The 11,875-nt window shown below is 40.3% G+C and overlaps 1 protein-coding gene across 6 annotated transcripts in view; it reads right to left on the minus strand.

Moving 5' to 3' along the window:
- Positions 1 to 8,414, minus strand: part of FGGY (FGGY carbohydrate kinase domain containing) — a 448,924-nt gene extending 440,510 nt beyond the window's left edge. For 3 of the 6 annotated variants that reach the window (XR_002725457.1, XM_023187447.1, XM_023187462.1), the window contains exon 1: positions 8,044 to 8,242. The gene's annotated coding sequence lies outside the window, so the exon portion shown is untranslated. Of the gene's footprint in view, positions 1 to 8,043; positions 8,243 to 8,288 lie in introns of those variants that run through there. The other 3 variants (XM_023187457.1, XM_031934004.1, XM_026454156.2) reach the window with 3 other exon arrangements.
- Positions 8,415 to 11,875: the final 3,461 nt, after the last annotated feature.

Genomic DNA, 11,875 nt, shown 5'->3' on the forward strand with positions numbered 1-11,875 from the left:
TTCACAATAAAAACTATCAACAAATTAGATATAGAAGGAATCCACCTCACATTATACAGACCATATATGACAAGCCCAAAGCCAATATGATACTCAACATTAAAAAGCTGAAAGCTTTTCCTTTAAGATCAGGAACAAGAGAGAATGCCCACTCTTACCACTATTATTCAGCACAGTATTGGAAGTCCTAGCTAGAGCAACTACACAAGAAAAATAAATGAAAGGCATCCAAACTGGAAAGGAAGGCATAAAATTGTCTGTTTACAGATGACATGATGTTATATGTAGAAAACCACCCAAAGACTCAAAAAAAACCTGCTGGAATAAATTAATTCGATGAAGCTGCAGAATACAAAATCAACGTACAAAAATCAGCTGCATTTCTATTCACTAACAATGAACTATGCCAAAAAGAAACTAACAATCCCACTTAGAAGGGCATCGAAAAGGAAAAAATAGGAAAAAACTTACCAAGGAGGTGAAAGATCTGTCTATTGAAAACTATAAACCTATGATGAAAGAAACTGAAGAAGACACAAATAAACGGAAAGAAATCCATGTTCATGGATTGGTAGAAATAATATTGCTAAAATAACCATACTACCCAAAGTGATCTGCAGATTCAAAGTAATTCCTATCAAAATACCACTGGCATTTGTCAAAAAAAATAGAGAAAAACAATCCTAAAATTCATATGGAACCATAAAAAACTCCAAATAGCTAAAGCAATCTTGGGAATGAAGAACAAAGCTGAAGACATCACACTTTCCAATTTCAAATTATATTACAAAGTCATAATAATCATAACAATATGGCACTGGAATAAAAAGAGACATATACACTAATGGAACCAATAGAAAACCCAGAAATAAACTACTCATATACAATCAACTACTCTTTGACAAAAGCAACAAAAATACACAATGGGGAAAGGGAAGTCTCTTCAATAAATGGTGTTGGAAAAACTGGATAGTCACATGTGAAAGAATGAAATTGAACCCTTATACTATACACAAAAATCAACTCAAAATGGATTACAGATGTAAACCTAAGACCTGAAACCTTAAAACTCATAGAAGAAAATAGACAAAAAACTCCTCCACATTGATCTTGGCAATGATTTTTTGGATATGACATCAAAACCATGGGCAATAAAAGCAAAAATAAACAAGTGAGGCTACATCAAAGTTTCTGCACAGTAAAGGAAACAATCGAGAACATGAAAAAGCACCCTCTAAAAGAGAAAATATTTACAAATCATATATCCCAATAAGGGCTTAAAATCCAAAATATATTTTTAAAAATGTATACAACTCAAAATAAGTAACTTGATTTCTTTTAATGGGCAAAGAACTTGAATAGACATCTTCCCAAAGATGACATACAAATGCCTAATAGGTACATAAAAACATGCTCACCCATGACTAAGTGTAAATCAAAAGCACAATGAGAAATCACTTCACACCTATTATGATAGCTATTATCAAAAGTCAAAGAATAAGTATTGATGAGAATATGGAGAAAAGGGAATTGTTGTACACTGTTGGTGGGAATGTAAATTGGTGCAGCCATTATGGCAAACAGTACAGAGTTCCTCAAAATAATAAAAATAGAACTACCATATGATACAGTAATCTTACTTCTGGATATATATCCCAAAGAAAAATCACTACTTGGTGTTATAGCTGTACTCCCATGTTCATTGCAGCATTACTCACAATAACTAAGATATGAAAACAACTTTAATGTCCATAGATGGGTGAATGAATAATGAAAATGTCATACATATATATGCAATGGAATATTATTCTGCCTCAAAAAAGATTCCTGCTGTTTGCCAAAACACGGATGAACTTGGAGTACAACATCCTAAGTGAAATAAGCCAAGAACAGAAAGAAACGCTGCATGATATCCCTTATATGTAGAATCTAAAAAAGTCAACTCATAAAAACAGAGAGGAGAATGGCAGTTACCAGGGATTGAGGAAATGGGGAGATGTTCATCAAAGAATACAAACTTTCAGTTATTAGAAAAATTTCTGGAGATCTAATGTACAACATAGCGATTACAGTTGATAATTCACTGTATACTTTAAATGTGCTAAGAGAGTAAATCCTAAGTGTTCTCACCACACAAAAAAAGACTAACTACATGAGGTGATGGATATATTTAGCTTGACTGTGGTAATCATTTCATAATGTATATCAAATTGCATTGCACATCTTGAGTATGTACAATTTTTACTCGTCAATCATACATCAATAAAGCTGGGAGGAAAAGGAAATGGATAACCTGAACAGTCCTATATCTATGTAATCAAACAACTTTGTATTTAGCCTCCTGCCCCCAAAAGAACAACTCCATGCTCTGATGGCTTCACTAGTGAAACCTACTAAACAGGGTTTTGTGGGTTTTTTTTGGAATTGTGAATGGATTTTTTAAAACTTGTTTATAAGATTCGGTTAAACTTTCAATAAACTGAATAAAGTTTATTTAAATGCTTTAGATTTGCATTTTTTATATTAACAAATTATTTTTTCTAATCCTCCTTCCTCCTACCCCCAACCCTCAAGTAGATCTCAGTGTCTGTTGTTCCCCTCTTTGTGTCCATTTGTTTTCATTGTTTAGCTCTCACTTGTAAGAACATGCAGTATTTTTGGTTTTCTGTTTCTATGTTAGCTGGCTCAGGATAATGTTCTCTAGCTCGCTCCATACATGCTGCTGTAAAAGACATGATCTTGTTCTTTTTGTGGCTGGATAGTATCCCATGGTGTATATGTTCCACATTTTCTTTATCCAGTCTACCACTGATGGGTATTTACATTGATTCCATGTCTTTGCTATTGTGAATAGTGTTGCAATAACATTTAAGAAACAAAAATACCAATTCTACATAATCTCTTTCAGAAAAAATCAAAATGGAAGAAATACTTCCTAATTCATTCTATGAGGCCAGATTTACTGAGAGATCGGGTATTTAGATGATATAAGAAAACTGTAGATCAATATGCATCATAAGGACGGATACAAAAATTCTTCAAACTTCAGCTAATAAAATTCAACAATATAAAAAAAGGATAATATGCCGTGACCTGATAAATAGGGTTGAACACAAGATTTAACACTGGGAAAAAAAAAAAAAAATCAATAAATGTAATTCAACACATTAAGAATCTTTTTTAAAAATACGAATGATCAGCCGTGCGCAGTGGCTCATGCCTGTAATCCCAGCACTTTGGGAGGCCGAGGCAAGCAGATGACCTAAGGTCAGGGGTTCAAGACCAGCCTGACCAACATAAAGAAACCCATTTCTACTGAAAAAATAAAAAAATTGGCTGGGTGTGGTGGCTCATGCTTATAATCCCAGCTGCGCGGGAAGCTGAGGCAAAAGAATCACTTGAACCCAGGAAATGGAGGTTACAGTGAGCTGAGATCACGCCATTCATTGCACTTCATCCTGGGCAACAAGAGTGAAACTCCGTTTCAAAAAAAAAAAAATGATCACAACAGTCATAGGAAAAACAACAAAATTACAACATCCATTATTCCTTTAAAAAAATTCTCAGTAAGGTAGGAATACAATGAAACTTCCCAAACCTGATAAACCATATCTACAAAAGACATACAACTAGAATCATGCATCATACTTAACGATGAAAAAATGAATGGATCTCCCTCAGATCAGGAAGAAGGCAAGATGTCAGCTCTCATCAGTTCTATGTAAAGCAATGGTTCTGGCTAGTGGAATACAGCAAGAAAAATAAAAGGCAACCTCATTGGAAAGGAAGTAAAACTATCTTTATTTACAGATGACAGGATCACCTAAATAGAAAATCTGATGGCATCTACAAAAAAGCTCTTAGAAATAATAAGCACGTTAGCAAAATTTCAGGATACACGATCAATATACCAGTATCAAGAAAACAACTGGAAATTAAATTTTTAAAATACATAAAATTTTAATATCATTTACAATATCATCAAAAAATAGGAAATACCTACAGATAATCCAACAAAGATGTGTAAGACCTATGTATTGAGAGCTACAAAATATTGCCTAGAGAAATAAGGAAGACTTGAATAAATGAACAGATATAATGTGTCCACGGGTCAGAAGACTTGGTATTTCAAATGTCAATTCTCCCCCCAAATTAACGTATTCATTCAATACAATTCCAGTTAAGATCTAAATAGGCCTTTATTTCGAAATGGACAAAGTGATTAAAAAATTCATATGGAAATAAAACCTAGAATAATCAAAACAAATTTTAAAAAGAACAAAATTAAAGGACTTATACTAGCTGATTTCAGTACTTATTACAAAGCTATATTTATCAAGACTGTAGTATTGGCATTAAAATAGACAAGAGATCAATTGAACAAAATAAAACACAAAATTGCGCCAGTGTATACATGGTAAACTGATTTTTGAACAAAGGTGCAAAGGCAATTCAACGAAGATAGGCTTTTCAGCAAATGGTGCTGGAACCACTGGATAGCCATATGCAAAAAAAACTTTATTCCATATTTCATGTCCTATACAAAAATTATCTTAAAATGATCACAGATTTAATATAAAACCAAAAATGACAAAACTTCTTTTAAAAATAGGAGGAATATTTGAAACCTTAGTTAAGCAAAGATATCTTAGATAAAACACAAAAACCATGATCCATAAAAAATCAGATTGGCAACATTTATTTAACCAAAATCATAAACTGGACTTCATCAAAATTAATGCTGATTTCAAAAGACACTGTTAAGAGACAAGCATCAAAATAAGATAAAATATTTGCAAGTTACACATGATAAAGAACTTAGAATAAAGAATTCTCAAAGCTCAATAAAAAGAAAATAAAAGGCTCATTTTTTAAAATGGACAAAAGATTTAAGATATACTTTACCTTAGAGGGTATACAAAGAGGAATTAAAAAGGGTACAAGCAATCTTTGGGGTTATTAGGTATGTTCTCTTGATGGTCATGATGGTTTTCATAGGCATATGTATATAACAAAACTTCTCCAATTAGGCACTCTCAATAGGTACAGTTTATTGGATGTCAATTATTCCTCACTAAAGCTGCTACAAAATAGCCCACTCAAGAACACCTACTGATGACTACATTCCTTCTTATCCCTACACTCAATCAGTAATTAATTTCCATTAGATATGAGCTCTAAATTTCTCTTCAAAGAATTAATATGTCAGTATGTTCAATTATTTTCTACTTTTAAACTTAACTTCCTCATAAAGCAACCTTTTTCGATCACCTGCTCCACTCAGACTCACTGACTCATTCCGATTACCTGCTCATTCTGCACCCTGACTCATTCTGATTTCCTGCTCTGCCATAACCATTTTTCTCGCCAAAGCAGTCACCCCGTTACTCTCTTTAAATTAGCCAACTGTAATTAGTTTAGCCTGTGCAGTCTAACCCTAGCCAATAGGTGAACAACACAGCAGCAGGGGCCACATGCATTAGGAATAAAACCCCCTTCCCCTCCCTTGTCCAGGTGTGCGCTCACCATTGCTCCATCTGTGAGGGCACACCCTTCTATAGAAGTAAATTGCCTTGCTGAGAAGAAAAAAAGAAAATTTGATATTTAAGTGCTATTTCTTTTATGGCACCAAAACTTTATAACATTCCTAACCATTCTATTTTCCTAATCTCTCTCCATTCCCATAACTATACACCCTAACACCTCTCTCACCTATATTACAATTACCTCTATCCAGCCTTCACCAATCCAATTCATTGTCCAAACTGCAGCCAGAATTAATTTTCTATAACATAAACCTGAGAGCATCACTGTTTGTCCTGGAGATATATTTCAAACTCCCTAAGATGATTCACCAGACCCTTCCTGATCTGGCCTTCACCCTCCCCAACCTCCTGTCAGGTGACTTTCCACCTCAGCCTTTCCTGCACAGCCATACTAATCAACCATGTGCCATGCTTCTGTAGTTCTGCACATGCTGTTCCTGGTTCATATAATCCCTCACCCTTTCTCCAGCCCACTGATACTAAGGCTTTGGAACTCAGCTCCAGCAGTCCCTTCCGGGAAGTCCTCCCCAATTGGCTTCCCCATGTTGAGCCATTTGCCCTTCTCTCAACCCCTGGGAGTCTTCTGCATACCTTTTCACTGTACTCATCTCACTATCACATAATCTCCCTCATCAAAGTGGACGGAAGCAAACTGGATGAAAGCTTAAAAGCATAAAAGCAGAGACCAAGTCTTACTCATCTGCTCATACGACCATTCTGGGCCCAAAGTATGAGGGCAAGATGAGTGAACAAATGAATACATGAAGAACTGATTTGGATGATCTCTTACACCACTTGGGTTGATTCTCCTCCATTATAAAAAGGTGGGCGGGTGAGAGAGTAAGTCATCTCTGTAGCACATTCTGGTAAAATAATCATTTCAAATCCCCTTGGGGGTGGGGGTAGGGGATTCCACTCTGGCTAGGAGATTAAGGGCAAGATTCATTACCTCAAATTGTTTTAAAAACCAGCTGGTAATTGACTGTGATTTAAACTATCTAAATCAATAAGTGAAAGGTTAGGTAAAGGGAACTATTTAAACTAATAAGTGAAAGGTTAGGGAAAGGGAACCAAATTTCAGGAAAAGACAAGGCCCACAGCAAAAACTAACACCGCCTGGAAGGCCCAGCCTCCTCCCAGTAAACTTCTTAATTTCATCCAGAAAGACACAGCTCTCCACCCTCTGGGGTTATGCCCTTCTCCCAGCACACATGTTTTGACTTCCAAATCCAGCCAGGCAGGCTCCCAACCTCCCTCCCCCTCAAAATCGATCTCCAGGCCCAGCTGACCCCCTCTGATCTGTTCCCCAAATCATCCTTAATAACAGTGCTCTAGGCCTCCCGCTAGGAGATCCTCCAAGAGCCAGGCCAGTGGCCATCAGGTCAACAGCCAAGCATGAGGGCCCCATTAACAGGAGACTCCCAGAAGACCAAGCGGCAGTCATCTGGCTGGAAAATCCAGCAAGCAAGTTAAAAAGGAAAAAAATCAGGGCATACACGTGGTGGATCATAGAAAAAAGAGGAAAAGCAAGCAAAAACTATACAAAGTAAAACTCTACCATTTAAATAACAGCCACAAAATAAAAGACTCTCCCTTCTTTCATTATGATGTACAATTCAAAAGAATAAGCACCTCACCCCTCTTGGTCTCATACTTTAAAATTTAACCAAAGGATAACTGCTTTTCAGACTTTGGTCATGTCATGACTGACTCTTCAGAGAAGAAATGTGTTAAGATACACAAGCGCTTTAGTGGAAAACAGCCCAAGATGAGGGAAATTCACCATTTTGCACCTTGTCAATTTTTTTTTTTTTTTTTTTTTTTTGAGGCGGAGTCTCTCTCTGTCCCCTAGGCTGGAGTGCAGTGGCACGATCTCAGCTCACTGCAAGATTAGCCTCCTGGGTTCACGCCATTCTCCAGCCTCAGCCTCCCGAGTAGCTGGGACTAAAGGCGCCCACCACCACGCCCAGCTAATTTTTTGTATTTTTAGTAGAGACGCGGTTTCACCGTGTTAGCCAGGATGGTCTCGATTCTCCTGACCTCGTGATCCGCCCGTCGCGGCCTCCCAAAGTGCTGGGATTACAGGCGTGAGCCACCGCGCCCGGCCCCTTGTCAATCTTTAAATAAAAACGAAACGGATAAAAATGGAAAGATATCCCTAGGCCTTTCTACTCAGGACAACTGTAAACAAACAGCATTATCTCATGTAAACTCAGCTGTGCCTCAAACATTATCACAAGTGCTGGAAGCGTTTAAAGCTACAAGCAACACTAGCCTAAAAATGCCTTCGGTAGCCAGACTTGAATTAAGGGCTCCTCAAATGCCGGGAAAATGCCCTACAAGGGTAAGCGGAGGAGAGAAAGAGAACGGAATATAGTTAAAGGGGCACTGATCGGAGAGGAAGCAGCACGGGTTCCAGACACCTAACGGGCAGCCTTGGGGATACAGTCAAGGCCGACCCTTCCCTTCCCTTCCCTTGAGTGGCCGGACGCCTCACCCAGAAGAGGACACAGGGGACTCAACAACGTCTCGGGAGCAACGGCCCGGCGGGTGTGAGACTAAGCGGCCAGAGGAGGAGGAAGGGGAGGAGGAGGAAGGGCAGGAGGAGGAAACCACTGCGGGAAAAGGGAGGGAAGGGCCGGGCCGGGTTGGAGAAGCCTCTTTCTGGGCGTGCGCGCTAAGAGCCTGCGCGCCAGCAAAAGCCCCCGGCGCCCACGTGGGACTGAGAGGCGGGTCACTTACAGTACTTGTCCAATCTGAAATTACATTTTAGCTAGAGAGATTCTGCACGTAGCCGCGCCGAGCCCCACTGCGCCTGGGCAGGGCGGTCCCGGGATCGGCTGCAGTCCCGCCTCGCGCGCGGCCCCGCCGCCGCCGGCGCGGCCCCTGTAAAGCGCGGCCTGATTGGCCCTTTGAACCGGTCGTGGGATTGGCCGGCACCTCCGCCGGCAGAGCTGGGCAGGGCGGGAGGAGCGCGGACCTGCTAGGCTGCGACTGCTCAGCCTGCGAGTTCCCTGCTCTGGGGACTCACCTTGCGGAGCTCACCTAGGCGGACTCTCCGCAGCCCCAGATGGGTGTGTGTGTTAGTTTACTAAACACCAGGACTGTTGTAGGCGAGTGTAAGAAATATTAAGAATATTGCATGGTTACAATTCTTGATTTCTTGCTTTGTGTCTGGTTCCTTACTTACTCTTTACAGAAATGTTCTAACCCCGTGGCCAAGCCCCGTACTTCAACGTATGACATTCTGTAAATATGCAAAACAGATGCGTCCCTGCCTTTGAGAAGTTTTACCATTTAGTGGGTACTGGACACCGACCTCACTTAATTCTCACATGCCTTCCCTTTCTAATAATCTACATGTTATGTATCCCTGTTCTACAGATGTGGGGAATCCGAAATTTTTAGCTCTTACTAGGACACACAGCTAGGAAGCAACCAAAGGGAGAATTCCAACCTGAGCTCCAGGCCGAGCTATTTTCATAGAAGGCACGATCCCAGACTGAGGGAGCTCGAGATTTGGGAGACAGTTTAGCAGTCGCTGAGTCTAAACATGTTGTTTTCCTAGAAAAGGAAACTGAGATCCAGAAAGGGAAAGTGATTTTCCAAAGACACACCTGTGAAAGGTAATAATTTCACTGAACTGATCTTAAGTGGCAGGTGCACTAAGATTGTCTGCTATCTTCACAAGAATCCCAGAAGTAAATGAGTGCTCTTATCTTGGTCTTACAGGTGAGAACAGCCCAGTGAGGCTGAGACCACACAATTAGCCCCAGTCTTTGCACTGCAGCTCTACCAGGAATCCTGGTTTGGCTCATTTTCTTTCTTTTGCACCATAATTGTTCACCTTTTCATTACCAGTAACATATCCAAAGACCTAGCTGTAGACTCGTTGGAATCTGTTACTTAGCAGCTGTGTGAATCAAGGGTTCAATAGGAATAATGATATTAAGATCTATTCATCTGACCTTTTCAGAGCATTATGAAGAATAAGCGTGGTAAGACATATGAAAATGCTTTGTAAAGTGTTAGATGCTTAATACATAGAAGATATTGCTTCCAGATCTGCTTCAACATACCCCAAGAATGGAATAAGTGAAATATGCTGGTTTCATGCACTGTGGCAAGGGGGTCTCATCTTGGCTAGACTTGAATAAGTGGATTTGCTACCTGGCCTCTATGAATGGCTCTTTCTCTAGGCTTTTGTGTATTTGATTTTTTATTTGCTCCAGCAGCCATGTTGAACCATGAAAGGACCTCGGGAACGAAACCCATACACAGCAAAGCAACAAAGTGAAAGAGGCGTGAGTTCCTAGTGCAGGAGGCACCGGACTAATCAACATCCACTGTCCTTCAGACCTCCACATGAAAGAAAAAGTTGCTGTCCTGTGTAAGACGCTTTTATTTTGTGTTTTCTATTGTATGGGGTCAAACCTAATAACAGATATATTACACTGTAACAGATACATTACATTGTATAATAGAATTATCAAACAGCAACCTTACAAGGTGATAGATGCAGAAACAGGCCCAAAGAGTAAAAATAATTTGTTCAAAGTTTTCCAGCCAAGTGGCGAAGGTGAGATTCTGACCTAGTTTTCACTATGTTTTTCAGTTGTGATACACTGCCTATTATGAATGAATGAATCCTTTTTTTTTTTTTTTTTTCCATTTACTTCCATTTGATTCATTTATTCCAGGGAGTGACACACTTTTTCTGTGAAGGACCGATAGTGAATATTTTTAGACTTTGTGGGCAATACAGTCTCCCTTGCAACTACTCAACTTTGTAATGTAAAAGCAGCCATAGACAATAGTAAATGAGTAGGTATGACTATGTTTCAATAAAACTTTACTTACACAAGCAGGCAATGGACAATGTGGCCCATGAGCCTTAGTTTGCCAACTCCTAATGAAATGGGAAAAGTTCCCTTGTCCCCTTCACAGGACATGCAATGGGGTTGTGACTCACTTCTTCAATCCCCGCTGCACAAACCTCTAGGGAAGAATACAGACAGGCAGGCTGTGGAGCTCTGACCCCACAGCAGTGTCTGCGGTGACTGTTTACAGTCAAAGCCCCGGTCGGCATGTGTAACAAGGTGCTCTTTTAGTTTAGCCGTCCATGGGTGGTTGTGTTAGCTCAATTAAACCCCTGCCATATTGCAAGGACAGAGGGCTTTCTGTATGCCGGGGTTTTTGCCTTGCTGTACCAGAAGAATCAGATCACACATGGGCTTGGAGAATGATTACAAGATTTTATGGAGTGGAAGTAGCTCTCAGCAGGTGGAGGAGCCAAAAGGGAGATGGTTTTCCCCTGGAGTCGGGCTGCTTGGCGACCTAGGCTCTCCTTCGACTGCCCCAGTCAAACTCCATGTCATTCTGCCAGTTGGTGGCCTGCTGGTGTCAGTGTGTTTCTCTCACCATCCAGCTGCCCGTGTGTTCCTCCGCTGATGTGTTCCCCTCGATGTCCAGCCACCTGTGTGTCTAGCTGCTACAGTCTTGTGGTTTTTATAGACACAGGATGGGGGCGTAGCAGGCCAGGGTAGTCCTGGGAAATGCAATATTTGGGCAGGAAAACAAAAATGCCTATCCTCACCTAGGTCCTTGGGCACACGTAAGCATGTCCCTGATCCCTTCCCTATCATTTAAAGGGACCACATCCTTCACTTCCCAGCACTTCTGTATCACTAATTTATTATATTCTGATGTTCCATCACAAAAGTGCATAGGGGACATATTATAGAAGGTCCCCCACCTTCTGTGACATTGTGAAATTGCAAGCATGCTCATACTGCTGTCCAACATAAGGGTGAATGACAGTGTGGTTCAGAAGATCCCTAAACTGACGGTCATTAGCTCTGGGCCATGAGTTCTTATCTGCCATTGCTATGATTTGAATGTGTCCCCAAGAAAGCATGTATTGGAAACTGGAATCCCCAATGCAAAAGTGTTGGGGGGTGAGGCCTAATGAGAGGTGGTTAGGCCATGCAGGCTTTCCCCTCATGAATGGATTAATGCCATTGTCACAGGAATGAGTTCATTATAAAAGGACAAGTTTGATTTCCCACGATTTCCCAACTCCTCTTTCTCACCCTCTCAGTTTCTGCCATGGGGTGACACAGAAGAAGACACTCCCCAGATGCCAGTAACTTGATATTGGACTCCCCAGCCTTCAGAACTGTGAGAAATACATTTATTTTCTTTATAAGTTACCCAGCCTCTGGCATTCTGTTATATCAGCACAAAACAGACTAAGATAGCCACTGAAACCAGATCTATGTTCCAGACCACCCCCATTTGCCTCAGTTTCTCTCTATATATCATAGGAA

Source organism: Piliocolobus tephrosceles, chromosome 1 (genome assembly GCF_002776525.5).
Source record: "Piliocolobus tephrosceles isolate RC106 chromosome 1, ASM277652v3, whole genome shotgun sequence".
Classification (NCBI taxonomy): Eukaryota; Metazoa; Chordata; class Mammalia; order Primates; family Cercopithecidae; genus Piliocolobus; species Piliocolobus tephrosceles.